At 39.3% G+C, this 22,103-nt stretch overlaps 1 long non-coding RNA gene across 1 annotated transcript in view; it reads left to right on the top strand.

Moving 5' to 3' along the window:
• LOC142361669 (uncharacterized) overlaps positions 1 to 22,103 on the top strand; it is a 621,016-nt gene that overhangs the window by 674 nt on the left and 598,239 nt on the right. The gene's annotated exons all lie outside the window — the stretch shown is intronic.

Here is a 22,103-nt window from a genome sequence, read left to right as displayed (position 1 = left end):
ATGTTTTGAAATTTGAAAAAATCCTCTGTCATTAACTTTCAAAATGCTCTGGACTGCAGCACACTTCTTTCAAAAAGGGGAACAAGCCAAGCTTTTCATTTCACTTAAGTTCTTTCACTGGCATGTATTCATCTGGTGAAAGTCTTTGCCAAATCCAAGAAGTTTGCTGTTATTGCATTTCCATAAATGTAACAGCTGTGAAGAGAATGAATATTCATAGCGTTTGGATTTTTGCTCCAAAGATTTTTATGATAATTCTGACTTTTCAAGGAGATGAAATCTTAGATCAAAGAATTTGCAGGTTGAGGTATTGTGACAAGCAATGCATAAGTGTTTCCTCAAATAAACATAATACAGATAAGCATGTAGTGCAGTAAGTAGCTGACTGTACCTCTTATTTACTTGCGTCCAACTTGATCTGTTGCTTATACTTGTGGATTCTTTTGCTAACAGGTCATCAGCAATGAAAATAAAGTACAGTTCAGATACTGCTCTCTCTTGAGATGTTATTTCCCTAATGCTATACAGTTTCCTCTGAGCATATCCTAGACATTGCTAATGTTTTGATGATTTAATTTTATCTTGTTACATCCTGTGTTTGCACTGACTGAAACTTACTTTGGGATGTTGCTAGGGTCAGAGAAGCCCACTGTAAGTCTAGTGTACTTGAAGGATGGAAAATAATTTGACTAATCTCCCCCTAGGAAAATCCTCTTCTTTGTGATTTATCAAAATTATACAAGCAGCAGAGATGGTTCTCCCCTGCAGGTAGAAGTAGAATGGTCTTGAAAATACAGAGGCAGCATGTGTGCATGTGCATGCGTGTCTAGAGACAAAGCATCTAAAATACTTACATAATCCTAGCTGCCCGTAGGTCTCAATGACTTCAGTATTACTAAAAAAATATCCATTAATGGGTCATACTGCAGATCTCCTTAACTACGCAGCAGAATAAAACATCCAGATGAGAACTGTGTCATATAAAGCCACCTAAGAAATCCTCTTGAGGCTCTCTGTGATTATTTCTTTAAAAATCCTCCCAGTATCTGGAAAGCACTGGGAGCTGAGGAGTACCTACCTCTCAAAAGTGTGACAAGTGGAGCTATCCACGAGTGCTCAAAATGAATCTAAGCTTCGTAACGTCCACGGGCATGGCTTTGTCAGTCAGTCCTCACCCGGGCTGGACCATGCTGCTCACCGTTGGCAAGGTCAGCCTGGCCGGTGAGTCGTACCTCCCAGCTGCTCCAGCCCTCAGCCTGCAGTGGGCTGTCACTCAGTGTCTCTTCCTCGGGGGATGGGGAAAAATTGTTTGTCCCTTTCATTTGCCTTCATTTTTAAGGACTTCTGAATCAGCCTGGTGCTTAGGTGCAAACTTTCTGTTGGTTCCTCCCACCTACCCACATATAAATATATATTTAAGTACATAAGAGAAAAACAATGTGATTGGTAGGATTCTGTTTCCAGGGAGAGGAAATCAGACTACCCTCCCGAAAACAGTAGGAAGTTGTTTAAATGAACAGAAGTTGTTTACACGGGTGCAAACTGATGTAAGATCTTACTTTCCCTTGAAGCTGTTTGAATTTCTGTGACCCGAGGACCTGGCTCTGCTCCTTCAAAGCTTGGTGTTATTCCAGGAAAAGTAGCCAAAATGGAGAATTTGCCTTTTTACTCACTAGGATTGAAAATCTGCCTGTGTGCGGTAAGAACTGCAGGTATTTGAGAGCAATCACCTTTTATCTTTCCCCTAACCAAAGCCTAGGAGAAAATAAAGAAAAAAACCAAACCAAACCAAAACAAAAAATCCCACCCTCCCAAGCCTCTCTGTTTAATTCCTTTTAAGGCATATAAGGTCTCGTCTTACGTTTTAATGTGTGCCACAGCTGCTTCCCGACCTCCACCGCCACCTCAGAGGAGGCGAGAGGTAATTCATTTTGCTCTCTCGGCCACCTCACCCGTGCGCCTCTTCAAAGCAGATTTGTCGATCGTACAAAATGCAATCGCTGATGCGTTCGTCTTCTGCCTTGCTCGTTAAAGCTGGCATCCGGAGCCTCAGATGCATTTTGTTAAGTTACAGTCTCTCAGCCCCAGCGCTGTGCTTGCGAAGCCAACCGGCCCTCTAGTGTTTTGAGGTATTTTATGCAAAGAGGTGCCTTTAGCTGTTGCCTGTGATACCCGAGGTAAAGAGGAGGATTTGAAACAGCTCACAAAAGCTTAGTGGAGTTATTCGAATCTGGATTGATTGGCAAAGGGGACACAACATCCACCCATCTGCCTGGAAAAAGTGAGAGCATGGTGTTGTGTGCTTTTGGAGCTCCAGCACTCGTATGATTTACCATTGCTCCATGGCTGTGAGTCCGTAAGAGGCTACTGTCATACAAACAGCTGCAGAGTTGTTGTAGAAGACACTTATCTATTTACACATTTTAACAGGGATTTCTGAATGCTTCTTATATCACTCATACGCTGCAACGCTGGAATACTGCACAGGTTTTTTGGTTCTCTCATGAACGGTAGCTGATAATGAAGATGAAAGGAAGAAAATGCCATGAAGCTTCAATATTTGGGCAAACTACGATCCAGATGGCAACCTTTTTTAAAGCAATACGCTGGATTAACTTTAAGACTCCCCTGGCTACTACTCTCCTGTTTAATTTGTCTTTCCTTAATGCTATTTTGGTGTGATGCTTTTTTGCAAGGCAATGACATAAAAATATGTGGTTTCAGGCATAGTTTGCTTTCAGAAGAACTTTCCTCCATCTCCATTAACCCCTTCAGAGCTAATTAACCGATTGCATGATCAGTAACATCATTTTGAATTCAAAGCTGAACAGGGAATATTCAACATGCATTCACAGTGCTATGCAAAGCGTGAAACCAAGATGATTTATACACAAAAGAAGAGATTTAACCTGTTGGGGGGAGAACAGGCTTTCACTGTTCTGGGATATATCTCTAGTCAGAAATAATATTTGGAAATTAAGGTGCAATAATAACTGAAATTCTCTGCAGGGAAGTTTCATAGCCTGGGTTGGTGTTGTTCACATGACAACCTCTTCTGAGGCCGGAGGTCCGGTAGTTGTGTTTCTCCCTGTAACCTGGACATCCATCGCTACCTTTTCCTAAGCCGCTGTTGGTGCTTGAATTTGTTCTTGCATTCTTGTGCCGCCACAGCAGGGCACTGTCCTCAGCTTCTTCAAAAAGCCGATGGGTGAGACTGTTGGTGGTAACAGTGAGCACCCACGAGCCAGCCAGTGTGACCTCCTGGGTGCCTTCCTTCAAAATGGGGGAATAAACAAGAGTGTCATCCCATGAGCTTAATAATTTATCAGGAACCTTCTCCTGTCTACGCTAGATAGCAAAAGTGCCACCATCCATCTGCAATGAGTGCCAATCTGTACTCAACCTTGCTACGCCTCTGTGAGTCGGAGACATGGAGACTTGTATTCATGGAGAAATTCATCTGCTGCATAGTCTAAGGAAACACTCCAGCAACTGCTAACAGTACTAAATTCATATCGCATCCAGAGGCTAGCCACTATACTGTCCATTAGCAAGTAAAGGTCTGGTTCTTTCTCAGCAAAAGTCTTGTTAGAAAGTCAACCTCAAACAACACGATGCTTATGACTCCCTCCTTTTGCTCTCAAATTCTGTCACTACATGACACAGGTTGAATGAAAAAAACTCATTTTCATCTAGATTATATCACTTTCCAAGTGGGTTTATAACCCATACACATAAAGAAATGAACATCAAGACCCACTCTTCTGTATCTCAACTGATGTGTGTGTCCAGAACCTGCTGAAATGGGAATTAAAGTCCCAGACTGTGATATGGTTCATCTGCCATCTAGCACTGTCTAAGCTGATGTCTAAACTCATTATATGTCTCCTTGCTTAGCCTGAAAGTTCCTTTGGGCTACCTTTATGGTAGAGTAACTTATAGCCAGAAGCCAAATGTGGGATTCGGCTCCAGATTAATCCTAAATATAAATGCCTGTTTAGTCAGCTAAATAGTTTTCTAGGCTCTGCTGACTGTATTGACCAGATCATTATGGCCTGGAATGGGAGCTTAGTCTTCTAGTGCAAGGTAGGCATGAGGACAATATAATGCAGCACCTATGGGAATATGGGTCCTGCTGCAGTGGAAACTTGAGGGCACAGAGAGCATCCTGCAACATCTTAGATAAGACTGAATGCTACACTAAGCAACAGAAATGAGCCTTAATTGTTGATCACATAAAAATAGAGAGAGTAGCCACTTCTTGCAAAGATCCAGCCCTTCTCCATTAGGCATGAAGGCCAGCTTAAGCTGAATACATCTTTACATCTTCCCTCAGGCTGTACATAAATACACTCTTTATAAAAAAATAAGAAACCCCATATGTCATAATAATGTGAAATTCTGTGTCCTGTCAGTTGATAATTTGACAGTGGGATGGTGAGTACTTTCCTCTTTGTCTTCTTTGCTCTGGACTATTAGCCTGTGCAAACCAATAATTAACTGTAGTGAATGTTGCTGGGGTAAGGAGGAGTAATTCATTGCAGTGAAATACTGGTTTTGCTGTAAAGTTACTAAGCAGAGATATGGCAGTGTGCATAATGTATGAGGTGATTTCCTTTCAGGAAGGCTACTAGCAAACATTTCCACTAGTTGGAGATTTTGACTTGGCAATTTACATTGTTTTGGTATTACAGAAAGCAGTTAGAGAACAATTCTGTGACTCTCTAATTTTCTAAGACTCTGGAGAAATTTCGGTATTCGGTTAAACAAAAGGAATTCAATAAATAATGAAAATATGTAAAATTAATCTAGTTTCAGATGCATGGGAAAGTTATCACAGAAATTTAAAAGACCTAATATAAAATGTCATTCAATTTTATTTTGCAGGGTGAATGTTGCTATAGTTTCCCTAAATCCAGGAGATAAAAAATAATTTCTATATGCTTTCATTGAAATATTTTAACTTACTATTCATAAATTAGCTTATAGTGCTGACTATTTTTCTCTTTAATCAAACCCAAATCCTGGAGTCTGTAAAAGGTGATGGAGGATGTAGCTGGGCATATCAAAGATGAATAAAGAAAGCTGTATAATGATTTTTTCATTGTATAAGATTTTTCTAAACAAAATCTCTTATCTCAGAAAGCCATCAAGTTCTCACAAGTTGAGGAACGTAAATCATAGCAGAATAGGGAGCCTCCTGTTTCATTCACTGAGCTCCATATGCTTTTCTACCTTGTGCTCCCACATCCCAGACTCCTAAAATGCTTCAGTCAACATTCCTTCTGAATTGCAATGCGTCATGTTAATCAGCCTCTACAGTCTCCCAAAAATGTAAGTAAATTAGACTTTTGATGAACCAGAATATTTTGACAGGATTTTTGCATAGATCACACATGCAAGCATGCACACACACACACCCACACACCCTGTTTAGAGAGGAGGATATTTTTGGACCTCATTTGTTTTTGAAGTAGATTGTGGCCAGCATGCTGATGCTGCTTGTGAGCAGGAACACACATGTGACAGTATGCCAGGTACCATAGCAAGAAGCAACTTGAGCTTAAGTCCATTCTTGGCAAGAAAAGCTATACCAAGGAGAAAGAAATGTAGCAGTTTCCTCTTTCTTTGTCCTTCTTTCCCCCTATTCCCTTTTCTGGTACTGTGTAGACTCTCTAGTTTCCTTGATGTCAGTAGTAAACTGAGTATGTTTAGCATTATCATAGGAGAACACTGTCATGTTACGGTAGACTACAGTTTTTTGCTTAATCTGTTCTTCCAGCAGAAACAAAACTCAAAAATCAAAAAAGTTTTTTTGAATTTAAATTAATTTAGGTCAAATTTAATTCATTTTGCTGACTTTCACATTGTTGATCAACCAATCCTTTCCACTGAATGTATAGAAAGTTGTTGTTGAGGCTTGTTAAGATGAATCTTGTAACAACTTGCAGTGCCTGGCTGCAAATATCTCTATTTTTGTTCTCTCCTGACCTGTTTTGCTATATTTTTGTGTTTCACCTTGTCCTTCAGGTCTGTATTCAGACTGCTTATAAGGCTGAATACGACAGTCACATCTATCCCTCTTGCTGAAGTGTGTGAGGCTGAGAGAACAAAACAAGTATGATGTAGGCAGTATTTTCTGTCTTCTTCAGGCACAAAAACTTGATGCAGATCTTAGTCTGTAGCTGTGTAGGTAAGGACCATCAGTTGCTATGCATTTGTACAACTGGGCCCTGGTTGACATGCTCTGAGGTGCATCCATGAATTCACTCCACCTTCTACATCTCAGGCCGTATAGGAGGAAAAACTGTTTCTGTGACTGTTTTTGCATACTTAAAGCCCTTTCTGACATATCTCACCATGAAGTTGCACACCCCTGAAAGCACATCAGATCTCACCAAGAAAGTATCGGACCATATCTACTTACCTTTCCCAGCGATGCTGCAGCCTAAAAACCTTATTGCTCTAGCCTTTTCACTGATCATCACCTTTCCCGTTTTTAAAAGTTCTCAGGCTTTCACGAATCTCATGTGGGCTACCTATAGGGCATCGTTTGCACAGAAGGAGCTTAAAAATCTCCTCTGATATTATACAGTATATGTTTTATGCATACTCTATCTGCAATGTGAATCCACAGTTAATAATGTATGCTATACATGAACTAAAAAAAAGAGAGTAAACTTCATTGTTTATATATAGATAATGCAAAAGAGTATACTACTTGCACTGTGCAAGAGGGAATACACACAAACGCATACATGTGATCATGTATACAATTCACGATTCACAAAACGTACATAACCCACAGTGAAAAGTCAGGAAAAAATGAGTAATTTATCATCTAGGGCAAATCCCACAAAGTGTTTTAAATATCAGGTTAAAACACGCTAGGAGTATAGAGACAGACAGGTTGACTGTTGCCTTTTTAAAGAGGTATCAGAGTTTTTAAGTATGTATAATTTTATGGCTAAGTATAAACAGAAGAATCCTTCAATAATCATAAATACAGCTGTAGAGCCAGTTTTTCCTAATGATGCAATAGCAATATATATATAGATATACACATATATTCTAATTCACAGTATGAAGTTCTTATTTCTCAATAGCCAAGTCTTAGTTTCCTGCCAATTTTATGATTTTTCCTGTTGTCAATTGCTTTCTAAAGTAAGTTTGAATGAGGTGGCATTAAGGTTTCACTTCTAAAAATTAGAAACAGGTGCTGTGTCTATATCCACTGCCATATTGCTTTCTTTGTGTCTTGTATGATTGCTTTCTGGAACCAGCTGTTGGATCCGGTTGCTTGTTGTTAATTTTATACTGTCTGCTGGTGGAAGCTGGGGGAGAGGGGAAAATCCTAACATTGCTAAATATTAGGACAGTGAGAGGGTTTAAGACATTAAAAAATAGGGAAGTTCTGCAAATGGAGTAGAAGTAGAATAGTACTACTAGTGAGAGGTTTAACAGCAGCCATGCCATCACTGGCTTAAATGTGTGTTGGTTTTGGGTGCTTCTAATGGTAATAATTAGGTAATCAATACTGTTTCAGAAAGGAAAAATACCCTGCTTAACAACAGAATAACATTGATTAGCTGAGCTAGTACCATTTTAAGGAACATTAAGTAATCAAGACTGTTTCCATGATGACATCCCAGAGAGAGAGAATATCAGGCGTATCTAGTATTGGATAAAGCTGGGACTGCATTTACACCATTGATGAGGAAAAGACGGCTGCCGCGTTTGCCTGTCAGTCATTGAAGTACAAATGTCTGAGGGAGGTACTGGGCCCCTTTCTGTTCATCTCAATGAACTTGGATCTTATCCCAGATATAAACTGGATGTTTTATGAAGATACAGATTCCACTCCACTATTTTCATTACCCTTACCTTATACAGTTGGCAATTCAGATAGAGTTCGGATCGATTATTGTCAATAATTAATGAATATATAGAACTTCCACTTTGATATTACTGAGCTGTCTCGGGGCACTTTGTAGGACATGTCACTCTTAGTAGCTCTTCTTTACATCACAGCAAAGTGGCTAGTGGGGTGGGAGGTTTTGCAAAGAATCCTTGTGGCACAAGGAGGAGAGGGTCCACAAGTGCTGGAGGATAATTCGCTACTATATCTACTCAGACACCTTGATCTTTTTTAATTAAGTACCCAGACTGATCCAAAGGTACCTAAAGCTTCATATAATTGTGCAACCACATTTACAGCTGCAACATTTCCAGCACTGGAAGGCAAGTATGGATACAGGACCAGATTTAATCATTCTGATCAGGATTCTCAGAAAGAGCAACACTTCTCGGAGGCATGATGCTGAATCCTTATCTGTGTGTTAGTGCAGGAAATGACTCTGCATCACTGCTTTTGCTAAACCTGGGGGTGGCATGAGGAGCAAAGTTTCATTTGACCTACACATGATTTTGCATGAGTGAGACAGTGACAGTGAGCTTTCGGTAAAGAGTGTAAAATCTATGAGACTGGTCCTGGGCACCAAAACACAACAATAATATTCAGAAATAGCTAATATGTGTAATGTGAAGATCTGGTTGTTAAGAATTCTCCAAGCTGCTTTTAACCAAGTGGGGATGCCCTTAAGATAATTTCTAAACATAAGAACAGTCAACTTCCCTTCTCCCAAGAGTTAATGGATCAGACACTCCATGTTACATGATATATGAGCATGTACTTACACCGTTCACTCCTGGAGGCAAGTCATTGTATATGAATTACAAGTTTGGTTGGAGAAAAATGCTTGCAGCCTTCAGAGCATTGAGACAAAGTTTGAAAATACGATCCTTCTATATGATGAAAGATCAAAACTGGAAATTAAAATATCAGTTTCCAAATCCTCTTCCTGAAAACAGACAACCAAGCAAATAAAAAATAGTTCCTTTCAGAAAAGGTTTTGTGAGCACCAGGGCAAAATAGTGTATATGCTTTTATATGTTAAGGTTTAACCTTACTGCAATTAGAGCAGAACTGTGGGAAAGATGAGAATCCCTTTTCGGAGTGTATCAGGAAAGCTATTGCCCCAAAGCTGAGTTTGAAAAATATTTTATGCAGAAAGGAACAGACTATACTTTCGTAGCAGCCCAACTTTGTCAAAAACTGTTACACAGCTTTTATCCACTAGGACTTTAAATTTGTTTTCAGCATTATGAGGCCATGAAATAAAATACAACATTTTTGCATTATAGACTGGGCGATAATCTGGGAGAGGAACAAAAGGGAGAAGCTCTGTCTGCATGTGTAGAAAGATGGGGAAGAAGATCAAGAATCTCTGTCTCAGTTTTTGAACTCTGATGCAGATTATTTTCATGGTGGTTTTGATTTCTGCCATATATTGTGAATGCTGTAATAATTGAGAGACCATCTTTCTACCTAGTATCTCCTCAGCCAACTGGTGTTTTTCGTGGGCTGATGGTATGCATAGTTTCAGATTCACAAAGATGGTAAGACTTGCAGTAGATGATTTCAGGATATTGCAGGTTCAAGTGGATGAGTCTGACTGGTATGATAATATGTAAGTTGTTTTGGCGTGTACCTGTTCTTACACTTTTTCTTGATAATATTTTATCCAAAAACATTTTCTGAGATTCAGTACTCTAAAGGATTTGACTTGACATTGCCCATCAGAGTTCTTCTTATGACAGGTGCCATATTCACCTTCCTTCTTTTGTAGACCAGGGAACTGGAATTAACTGGAAATGACTTTCTAATATGCAGTTTTGCACTGTTGGGTTCATTTTCCAGAAGAGTGAAAGGAAAATAATGGTCAGAATAGACTTTGCATTTTACAGAAGTGGAATACCCTACAAATTAATTTTATCATGAGCAGACTTCAGAAAACAGGCTTATTATCCTAGTAGAAATGGTCAATATTCACTTTTTGTGATAGTCTGTATGGTAGACTTGATAGTATTAAATATTCTTATAAGTTACAGTAAGCTGTATGAATGTATATAGAAGATTTCTGTTTTTTAAGATATATAATTTTTTGCATGGCTGGGTATGCTGAAGTGTCTCGCCCTATATATTACTTCACCTTGTAATAACCTCAGTCGGTGAGTTGTGAGAGTGAATTTTTTCCACAGAATTACATTATTTTGATCATACTGATATGTTCTGCAACAATTGTAAGACCAATAGATAGGAAGAGATGTTCAGGGCAGGTAAACATGGCTGGATAACTTTGCATATTCATGACAAGACAAACCCCTTATACACAGAAGAGCATAAAAAGGATAAAGTAGGGAAGTACATTACAAATTCCTTTGTCAAAGAATCAGAAGGGACAGTTCCAGGAGTCTCTGTAGGCCCTGAAGTCTACAAAGTGCTGTCTCACAGTGCATGAACTAATACCCCTGGAAGCTGTGTTGTTACAAGACTTTCATTTTCCAGGTGTAGAGTGCTGTTAACAGTAACAGTCTCCATCTTTCTAGATGCAATCCCAGCAGTTTTTTGTAGTACAAAGTCACTGATTAAGAACTGAAATTTTAATTGATTTTATTGACAAGAACACTCACCATCTATGGCATTATTTGCCTTGTTAAATTTTTTTACTTTCTTCCCATTCTGAATTTATCTATTTTCCAAGTGATCTTTTTAATATATTTGCCTTCTAGACTGAAGATCCATCGTCAAAGCTCTGTTTCTCTTACAGGTGCTTATGGTATGTGACTGAGTCTCTCCCTTGTGGTCTGTATGATAACCTAATTGGATTGACCTCATCTGTTTTTTCAATGTTATGTGTATTTTCCTGTCAATCAGTCATTCAGTGGATCTTTTCTGAATCTTTTCCAAGGGTGTTAGTAACCTGCTTAACGTATGGCGACCAGAACACTGTCCAGAATTACAGCAGGAGTTACAATTTTGACAAACATAGGGTTTCAGTTTTCTCATCCTGTGGCACATTTCCAGGTTTATAATCCTAGGATCATATTAACCCTTTTGGTTACAAAATTGTATTGGGAAGTTATTCTCAGTTTATTACCCTTTTTCATCCGAAGACCATTTCAGAATCACAGCGTTCAAGATAGAATCTGTCATTGTACTGCTGTGGCCTATATTCTCGCCTTTGATGTGTGTTTTTAATTTGGAAACACATACGGTTTGCTTACAGGCTATAGGGAAGACCTGTCCTCCTTTATTTGCTGCTCCCTAGGCATTTGGTCGTCAACAAAATCTGTGTCTTTTGTACATATGGTTTTGTTGTGTATTTATCTATTCCTAAGCTATTGATAAAAAGATTAAGATACACAGAACTGAAAGAAACTAAAAAACCTCCATGAGATTTTACTTGAAATGCAGCTGGTTGACAATGATTCTAATTTAGGATTGTGTTCTGAACCTTGTTATCAACAAGTTTTTAATCCTTTTAATACATGAATGTTAAATTGTTCAAGCTTTATGACTCAAGATGTCAGGTGATCTCAAGTCAAGTGTATTACAGAAATCTATTGCAGCAACATCATTATTTTCATCACACAAAGAGGTAAACATAGTAAAATGTTGCCAGTGTAGCTTAACTTTCTACAAATGCAGAATAGCATTAATAGTAAAGCATTCTTTCAATGCTTCTTGACTGAATTTAATATTAGCTATTCTACAAATTTTTCTAAGATGTTGTTGTACCTGCAGATTGTCCTGGGTTTGGCCAGGACAGGGTTAATTTTCACCGGACTCCAGGAAGGGGCACAGCCGGGAGGGCTGACCCCACCTGGCCAAACAGAGCAGGGTATTCCATACCATGTGCCGTCATGCTGGGTTCCGGTGGGGGGGAGCTGGGCAGCGGGAACTCACTCGCGGCTTGGGAGCGCAGGCGCCGGTCCGGTCCGGGAGAACGGCTCTGTGGGTGGAGCGGTTTGTGTTGTGTTTTCTCCTGATCTGTATCATTGTTGTTACTGTTCCCTTTGTTTGCTGTTCTGTTAAACTGCCCTTATCCCGACCCACCAGTTTCTGTCTGTTTTCTTTCCATTCTCCTCCGCACCCCAGCGGGGGGAGTGGCGGCCGCATGGCACTTTTGTTGCCGGCTGCAGACAAACCAAAACACAGATCTATAGCTTTCCATATGGAAAAAACACACTTTTTTATATGTTTTTAAAGCATGGCTTTATTCTGGAACATCTTCAGATCTCCAAAATATATTGTCAAGTCAGTACTTTTGACCCATTGTTGATCCATATGATTAAGTTCTTAGATGAGTATTCTCTGAATTTGCTCATCAAAAACTCCTCAGTTTTAGTAACCGCTGCTAGGTATTACTATTAATTATGGTTGGAGTACATAGCGTTTCACTCACTCTACATTTTACGACAACATTCTTAACTTTCCTTTCCAATATAGAATATTTACTGACAAATGTTTGTCCTTCTTTATTATTAGCAATTATTCTATTTTATCCACCTAGTAATTTAACACTACTGCTGGTTATGTAACGCAGTCTGAAAAGAACTTGTGTTTTAAACTTTGGATGAAGTACATCTGTTTCTTGACAGCTGACATTGTAGATCTTGTGGTAGCTCTAACTACAACAAAATAAAAGATTGTCTCTAACAGTATCATTTTTAACTTTCAAACAGCTTGATTTTTCTTATTTAGTAAAGTACATTGCTGATTACCCCATAGCCGTAGTCTAGACATAAATTCCAGAATCAGGGGAAAATGGCACTCGTCTTTTATTAACTGGGTTGCAAAAACAGTAAGGGTTTTTTTCTTAACAAGCAAATGTTGTTAGTTATTAAGTTATTACTATTGTTATTTTTTAAATAAATGAGGAAGTGTTTTCTGACAAGAGGCAGAACTGGAAGCTTGAGTCTATATTTTCTTACTGATTCTGCCAGTTTTTTGATGTTGATGTCAAATTCATTATTATGTAGGACCAAAGAGTATTGTTATAGTGTCAAATTGTCAGAAAATGCTTTAAAATTCAGCATGAACATTTGAAGGTAAGGAATTGTTTAAGAAATCAGAGCTTTCTCACACGGTAACAAGCATCAGAAAACAGAATCATAGAATCATAGAATCATAGAATCATAGGTTGGAAAAGACCTCTAAGATCATCAAGTCCAATCGTCAGCCTAACACCACCATGACTGCTAAACCATATCCCGAAGTGCCACATCTATAAATTTTTGAACACCTCCAGGGATGGTGACTCAACCACCTCCCTGGGCAGCCTGTTCCAATGCCTGACCACTCTTTCAGGGAAGAAATTTTTCCTAATATCTAACCTAAAACCTCCCCTGACATAACTTGAGGCCACTGCCTCTCGTCCTGTTGCTAGTTACTTGGGAGAAGAGAACAACCCCCACCTTACCACAACCTACTTTCAAGTAGTTGTAGAAAGCAATAAGGTCCCCCCTCAGCCTCTCTCTTCTCCAGACTAAACAGCCCCAGCTCCCTCAGCCGCTCCTCATCAGACTTGTTCTCCAGACCCCTCACCAGCCTCGTTGCCCTTCTCTGGACACGCTCCAGCACCTCAATGTCCTTCTTGTAGTGAGGGGCCCAAAACTGACACAGTACTCCAGATGCAGCATCACCAGTGCTGAGTACAGAGGCACAATCACCTCCCTACTCCTGCTGGCCACACCGTTCCTGATACGAGCCAGGATGGTGTTGGCCTGTTTGGCCACCTGGGCACACTGCTGGCTCATGTTCAGCCAGCTGTCAAACAACACCCCCAGGTCCAAGAAAACAGAAAGAAATAAGAAGCAAAATCCGTGGACCCTCTTCTTGTAAATGAGCTGAATCTCAGAATGTATAGGCTAGACTTCTGTAAACTCTATAGCCATTAATGTTATTTTTCTTATGTTTGAGATGACAGTGGAATGAATTTCAGAAAGACTTCTGTTTCAGTGAATGCTGTTAAAAACATTGCTTGCCTTCTTATTTTTCCTTCATCTGCTGCTAGATATTCAGTGTCCACCCAACATGATTGTTTGCTATTATGATTTTCTTGCAGAGCAGGGACTGTTGTAGCATGGCCCCACTTTATTTCTTTCTGTTTCCAGTTAAAATATGTTTTCATAAAGATGTAATATAACAGTCTATTTCTTACAGGTTTTTCTGAGTAGACGGATGCCCATCTGACTTTTCTTTAAATAAAAGGACAGTACCTGTGCAAGAGATGGTAGATGCGTAATGGCACATGCTGAATTGAGGGCACTAATCTTGTAGCATACAATGTTAATGAACAAAAATTTTCAAAATGATAGACTGGGTATCTATTGCAAGAGCAGATAAGGTAAGTAGCTTCTGTTTCATTTGATTCATAGTTATCCTTGTCTCATACACTGCTGTGGCAAATTATATTGACAGGGCACAAAGATTTGTTACACAATAAAACTCAGGTCACAAATTCTGTTGAAGAGCAACCTGTCATTTCCGAAATGCAAAATTTTATCCTTTTTTAATTTAATTTTATTTTAACATTAAGTTATAAGGGTTAACATATTGCTTATGAATGCCCTTTCGCAATGTTTGATACTTGCTCAAAGCTTGAATAACACTGGTAAGTAGCAACTACTCAGCTGAACCTTATAATTTCCCTTTGTCTGTTAGACCTATTTAGAAGGTTAAGACGTGTATGTTTCACATTTTTGCAAGCCTTCAGGGAGATGAATTTCACAGAATCACGGAATGGTAGGGGTTGGAAGGGACCTCTGGGGATCAACTAGTCCAACTCTCCTGCAAAGCAGGGTCACCTAGATCAGGCTGCAGAGGACCTCACCCAAGCGATGAATATCTGCAGGTTTGAATATCTGCAGAGAAGGAGAATCCACAGCCTCCCTGGGCAGCCTGTTCCAGTGCTCCGTCACCCTCAGAGGGAAGAAGCTCTTCTTCATGTTCAGACGGAACTTCCTGTGCTTCAGTTTGTGTCCTTTGCTCCTTGTCCTGTCACTGGGCACCACTGAAAAGAGCTTGGCCTCATCCTCCTGACACCCACCCTTCAGATATTTGTAAGTATATATTAGGTCCCCTCGCAGCCTTCTCTTCTTCAGGCTGAACAAGCCCAGCTCCCTCAGCCTTTCCTCGTAGGAGAGATGCTCCAGTGCCCTCATCATCTTCGTAACCCTGCTTTGGACTCTCTCCCAGCAGCTCTTCATCTTTCTTGAAGTGGGGAGCCCAGAACTGGACACAACACTCCAGCCTTGCTGAAGTCAAGGTAGACAACTTCCACAGCTCTCCCAGCTGGTCATGCCATCAGAGAAGGCTCTTAGATTGGTCATTCCCTTGTATGTCTTTCGGAGGGAGCCACAAAATCATGATGGGCTTTGCTGAACTCACTTAATTTGGTTCATAATTTGTTTGTAGTGTTCACCTTAAGCTAATACTTAATGCCTCTCAATAGACTTGAATAGTCATTTGGAAATATTTCTGATAAATCATTTTGAGGAGGCAACCAGATACCTAGATATTACAGGAAAAAAATTTCTAATGAGTTAGTCTTTCATTTGCACATATAGAAATTATTGCCACCGAACGTGAAACATTCATTTGAACACTTTATAGTAACAATTAAATGTGTGGGTTTTTTTCTATTTTAATAGCATGTAATAACATTGTACCTACTGACAGAATTGCTTTCCATTTTCTTCAGTGCTAAACAAAGATATGCTTTTGGAATAAATGCTATTATTCCTGAAATCCTCTTCCTCTCTTTCTCTCTTCTTCGATTTCTTACATTTTCTTGGAGCCTTCTTCAACGCCCCGCTCCACTTTCCACAAGAAAAAAAAAAAGGAGATTTAGCAATACACGAATACATAGTGCAAAACAGTTCTCAAGACAGTTAAAGATCCACTCTGGATCTGGACAATTAAAGATCACTGATTTAATTTTATTATTTGCATAAGCTCAAGAAGATATCTTAACATTTGAACACTGAATCTTTAAAGTTTTAAACATTGAACAGATGAACATCTATGAGATTTATAGGAAAAATATCAAAAATTTTACTGAGATTGATGTCTGATATGTGCTTATGTATTTTATACAATAATTTTCATCTGAAGAAAATTCGGAACACATTATAGCTAAGAAGAAAAAATTCTTGGGGTTTTACTTCTGCATTTTAGTACATTTTTGAAGTTTGAAAAACAATTGATAGTACTGCAGTTAAAATCAAAGCCTTGTTGTACAGATACTAACTAGGCCCAGCAAATAGTTAACAATCAATGACGTAGTATCGAAAAGCAGAGGAATTTTTCTGGTGAAAGAGACACGAACCAGGGGAAGCAGAGGCACTATGTGTTGAAGGAGTCCTACCACTGTGTCTTAATTCTCTATTTATGCTGGGGTCAGGCACACAGAAAGGCTTTCTGGATAACATCCTGTTGTCCTAAACTTAGGTACCTACAGTAGGTGGACAAGATCTTCCGCTGATGATTTTCAAAGTTTCTGCACTATATATGGTAACATGAAGATTTGTTTTAGACCTGTTTCTGGATACCTCAAATTTCGGAAGCGTGTGTCTGAACTTGTTCTGAACCCTATATATAATATTTCTGTGATTTCTGTGGGTATTGTATCCAAGGTACAGAACAACACTTAAGTTGTGTTAAAACCTAGCGAAAGAGAATATGTTGGTAGAGAGAAGTGTGATATATGGAGAGGTCTGACACTAGAAGCTTGCAGTGCCTTAATATTTCCTTTTTGATTTCCCTCCCTTACACACACATATGTTATGCATAATCTTGGTTAGTTTGCTGACATGTTTTTCTTGCTAAGGAACGGTATGCCATGCCTCAGACTAGTGGAAAAAGAAAACTTAACAATAAAAACTGTTCGTTACTAGGAGGTATTTATTTTTGCTTTATACTTTGTCCAAATGATGGTTGTCTAATGATCTACAGAAAATAATGACTATACTATGCCACTGCCTGCCAGATTCAAACAGATACAGGGGCAAAGGCAAAGAGAAGAAACCTTTTCCAATGATTGCTCAGCTTAACCTGTGATTTCAAAAAATCCAGTGACATCCTTCTCCAGATTAGATAAAATGCAGTACTGTGTGGGTGAAGATTAATGTTCCTGCACTCATTTTGTACACCACCTTCAGGATGCAAACCTTGAAGACGTATCCTTCAGCTTTCTTCTTAAACTGAGAAGTCCAAACCTCTTTAGTCTCTCCTCGCAGAACCATAGCTCTGTCCCATTTGTTAATTTAGTAGCTCTGCTCCGCACCTTCTTTAACTCTAATATGTCACTCCTGCTCTGCAGGGATGAACTATGCATGGTAGGCAAGGTTTTATGCAGTTGTAAATGGTATATTCTTTTCTGTTCTCAGTATCCTTCCTGATGATGCTCAAACATGTCGCCTTTTTTAGCTGTTGCTTCTCAGGAGCCATAATACTTCCAAAGTAGCTGTGTTTTCCTTAGGAAAACTCGTTTCGTACCCTGAGCAAGGTTACGGTATGAAAGCAGAGGTTGCCAATTTTCACTCTTACAGTAGCAGGCAACAAAAGGAGGACCTATGAAACTGATGGAAACTCATTACATGTAACTAAGAATTAAAGCTTTTCCATGTTTCATATGCTTTATTGGACAGAAAAAAGAAGTCTTCTTATAAAGTACACATAAAAATTTCCTCTCTTTTTTTACAGGAGTTATTTCTTCTCACAAGTTTTAAAAGACCATCTACATAACTCTTTCACCTCTTAACTCCTTTTTTTAAAAGCTAATACTTTCTTGTAGCTTAGATACCCTGTTATCCAAACCCACTGCTGTGCTCTCAAATTCTTTCAACCACTGTAACTCCCAGAACTCTCTGCCAGGGGCTAAAGCCATATATTATGTAGTACTGAAGCTGATCTTTGTCTCACTGAGAAGGCTTTATTTTATTTTATTTGACACAATAATATTTATTAACTTCAAAGTGCCTCACAGAATATATAATACTTGAAAAACTGCACCTACAGCACAGGGGAAGGGGCTTTGTTTTAAAGGAGGTTGAACAAAATCCTAATCTGATCTTTAGAAATCCAGACTCTGTGCTTTGATATCTCTAGCAAAGCTATCTGCCATCTGAATATCAATCAAGACACACAAGAAAAATGAGTGTTGAGTTATGCGGAGGGGTAAAACTGATTGCAACAGATGCTTACAGGCTATGTTACTGCTAGTTGTTTAGCACACGCTGTATTAGGTTCTCGTATGGCTCAATGATTTAGTGATCTTTAAAAACAGTTTTAGACTTCTGAAACCAGCATTTCCCTGTGTTACAGCCTGAATTTCAGTTCAGTTTTGACATCTAACAAAAGGGAAAGTCTCTGTGGAAGTCTTATGAGAAAGTGGAGATATCAATAATCCTTGACGGGCAGGTGCCTAACAATAGACATGGTATGAAGGGACACTTTCCTCCTCTGCTGCTGAAGGGTCAGGAAAAATTTATTGTGTTAGAAACAACTGAAGCCAAGTAGAATCTTGACTTTAGGTGGAAGTAAGTAGGATACTCCCCTAAGTGGAAGAGAAAGTGTGCTTACTTGTTTTTTGCCTCCTCCCATACCCCGTACAATTTCTGCTCCGAGACTTCCCGCAGTAATTATTCCTGGGGGAAGCGATGGGGGGAGGCACTGGGTCATTTTGCTGCGAATGATTACTGAATTATAAAAACTAATAATCCACAATTTGAAAGTCCCAAATCTGACCACTAAGTGGCAATCAGAGCACGCTGAACAGCACAGGGTTACTTCTCTTGGGCTAAGAAGTATGCAGACATCCAGATTTCCTGTGTCCTTCTCAAGTGTCTGTTGTGACCGACTAGTTTGTAGCTCCTGAATTACGTGTGGTTTGTCAGAAGTCCATGTGTATCTGTACAGGTAGGGGAACGGTGCTGGGAGGAAGGTGCTTGTTAGTCCAAAACTGAAGCCAAAGACTGAAACAGGCCAGCAAGACATAAGGAGGCTGGAGTGTCCAGCACACCTTGAGACTGTCCTGCATATGCAGTCCAGCCCTATCCAGCAATGGAGAACTAGGGCCTTGCAGAGATGCTCCATTCAATGCCTTGAATCACTTATAAGGCTGCCTTCATCTTTACATGTTTGTGGTATGTGTCTTGAAGCTCATATTCAGCTTCCAAAGTCAAAAATATTTGTGCTAGCTTATTTGTCAAAAAGTGCATGGCACCACCTCTGTTGCAACTGGCAAGTAGCTCTGGAGGAAACCTCAAGCTGACCATGTAAATCACGTATACTCAGAACATACCTAACAGGGGCTTAAGTGGAGTTTTGATGTCTCCTTGCTCATTTCAAAACTGCAGTGGTGCTCGGGTGCCTAAATTCTACCCATTTCATGTCTGGGTGCTCCATATACCAAGGAAGTTATGTGTACACAGGTACCTTTGGAACTCTGTAGCCTAAAATAAAGACAACTAATAAATTATAGGCTTCTCTAGAGATTAAGTGATACTTGAAAATAGGTGCCTTCACAGTCACTTTCTGAAATTTAGGCCCCAAAACTGGTTAACTGATCAAGTGGTCAGCTGGTGACAGTCTGAATATCACGCTTTGATTGTCAGTGCTGGATAACATTCAGTTCTTAATAAAGAATAGGATAGGATTATTATTTATTGTGCTTATGATATTCTAATCAAACAATTTTTTATTTTCTTTAATTTATTTTTTAAAAGTTTATTTCCTTCATAAATTGGTTCTAGTCATTTCTTTTCTGGCATGAAGAAAAATGAGTGACTGGGACCCTAAAGTAATCGCTTTCAAATTTTAGCATCCTGGATGAAATACTTTTTTGGCCAGAGACTTCCTACATGACCTCCACTTCACTGGTCTATCTGGATTTCCATCCTCTATCTGTAAAATAAAGATGACTGCTTTCACCTACTTTACAGAGTTACTATCAAATGATTTGGTGACTGGAGTAAGATAATGTAAATAAGCAGAATACAGAAAAGTTTGGGCTGGAAAGAACAGGTGTTATATCTGTCTTGGAAGCTGCATAAATGAAATTTTGTAAAATGTTTCTTTACCTTATATGTTTTCCCAGCAACTTGTTCATCATCAACATTTCTAAAGTGGAATGGGCTCTTAGAAGTTAGACTGCCAGAGTCATCAAGCATTTTGTTTGCCCAAAATTTCCTGGAGGGTATCCCATTACACATGCTATTTTAAAATGTGTTATCTTCTCTAAGCACAATGTAAAACAGCTTCTTTGTGTTACGTACTGTTACAAGCACACAAAAAAGAAAAAGAAAGAAAACCACAAATCCTCTTAAATCTTTACATTTTTTTCATTATGCTCATTGTAAATCATTTTCTATATGTCTTTTCATGTCTTTAATCAGTATTTATTGAAGTGACTGAACTAAAAAGGCATTTAATAATACTTTAGCTAATGAAATTCCCATATGATTTCCAGTTAACAACAATTTTCCTTAGTGAGAATAAGAAAACTAAAACTTTTAAATGAAATCCATACTGATTTTTTTGTCATTTTACAAATGTCTACTGCCATGTCTAGAACCTTCTCATATGCTGCTATTCAAACACGGTGTGGAACATTTCTGTTTAGAACTGGTCCCATTAAAATCCCACCACTTTCCTCAAGAAAAATAAAGACAAACCTTTCCTCTTCTGTAAGGAGAATACTCCAAGAAATCTAGGAAACATTTTCAGTAACAAGGTAGCACTCTTAAATAGATGAGGAGGAGAAGTAGAGTTGTTTAAAACAAAATTATTTTTTTCTAGGTAATTTTTTTCAGTGGTTTATATTTAAGGTACACTGCACTCTGAACTGAAGGGTGGGGTTTCAAAATCACAGGCAGCAGCTATGTGTTTCTCAGCAGATATAGCTCTATCAATGGTGAGTAATACCTGTTCAACTCTGACCTGTACCCAAAATTGAGTTGGGGCAAAAGGTCTTAAGCTCTCCAAAAAATCTTCATAGAGGCTGAGTCTGAGCTATTTGTTTCAGCTTAAAGGGCAGAGTGATGTACGAACTGCCTGTTCACCCTAGAGCCCACATGAAGTAAAATGAGTGGTGGCAGTTGTATTGATTGGCTTGGTCAGAGTTTCAGCACTGATTTCATGGGAAGCAGGATTAAACGTACAGTCCACAGTCTACTACTTTTAATAGGCTCAGTACACAATTTTTCCTGTTTTAATATCAACTCGTTAAGAAGCACATCTAATTCTCAAGGGAGCTCACTCAGTAATAATCTGTTTTCTTAAGGAAGCAAGACTAATATTTCTATTCCACATAGTCTTAGATTTGTCTTCCTTTGTACTTCATATATTACTCTGGTTTCCAGTAACTTCAAGAGTGTGTAGAGGCCCATAATGCCAGTCACTGTCCCAAGTCCCATAGAAGTAAGACAGCCTACTCTAAAAATTTTGCAGTCCCAATCCTGAAAATACTAGGGAATTTCATAGAATCATAGAAACTTAGAATGGTTTGGGTTGGAAGGGACCGTATAAATCATCTAATTCCAACCCTTCTGCCATGGGCAGGGACACCTTCCACTACACCAGGTAGCTCAAAGCCCCATCAAACTTGGCCTTGAACACTTCCAGGGAGGTGGTGTCCACAACTTCTTTTGAAAACCTGTTCCAGTGCCTCACAACCCTCATAGTAAAGAATTTCTTCTTTATGTCTAATCTATATCCACCATCTTTCATTTTTAAGCCATTACCCCTTGTCCTGTCGCAACAGGCACTACTAAGAAGTTTGTCCTTATCTTTCTTAGAAGCCCCTTTTAAGTACTGAAAGGCCTCAATAAATTCTCCCCAGAACCTTCTCTTCTCCAGGCTGAACAGCCCCAACTCTCTCAGCCTTTGCTCATAGCAGAGGTGCTCCAGCCCTCGGATCATTGCTGTGGCCTCCTCTGGACCTGCTCCAACAGGTCCAGGTCTTTGCTGTGCTGAGGGCTCCAGAGCTGGACACAGGACTCCCAGGGAGGTCTCACCAGAGCAGAGCAGAGCAGAGCAGAGCAGAGCAGAGCAGAGAAGAAGAATCCCCTCTCTTGACCTGCTGGCCACAATTAATGTTATTGTATGTGAATATGTGTGCAAACATGTTTATATTCAGGGCCTACAGGATAAGATGAAGTTATGGAAATAACAGAAAGATAGAGGTAGTCAGGGT

The sequence above is a fragment of the Opisthocomus hoazin genome, chromosome 1, assembly GCF_030867145.1.
Source record: "Opisthocomus hoazin isolate bOpiHoa1 chromosome 1, bOpiHoa1.hap1, whole genome shotgun sequence".
Taxonomy (NCBI): domain Eukaryota; kingdom Metazoa; phylum Chordata; class Aves; order Opisthocomiformes; family Opisthocomidae; genus Opisthocomus; species Opisthocomus hoazin.
Note: the sequence above shows the minus strand (reverse complement) of the source record. Positions and strands in the feature narration are given on the sequence as shown.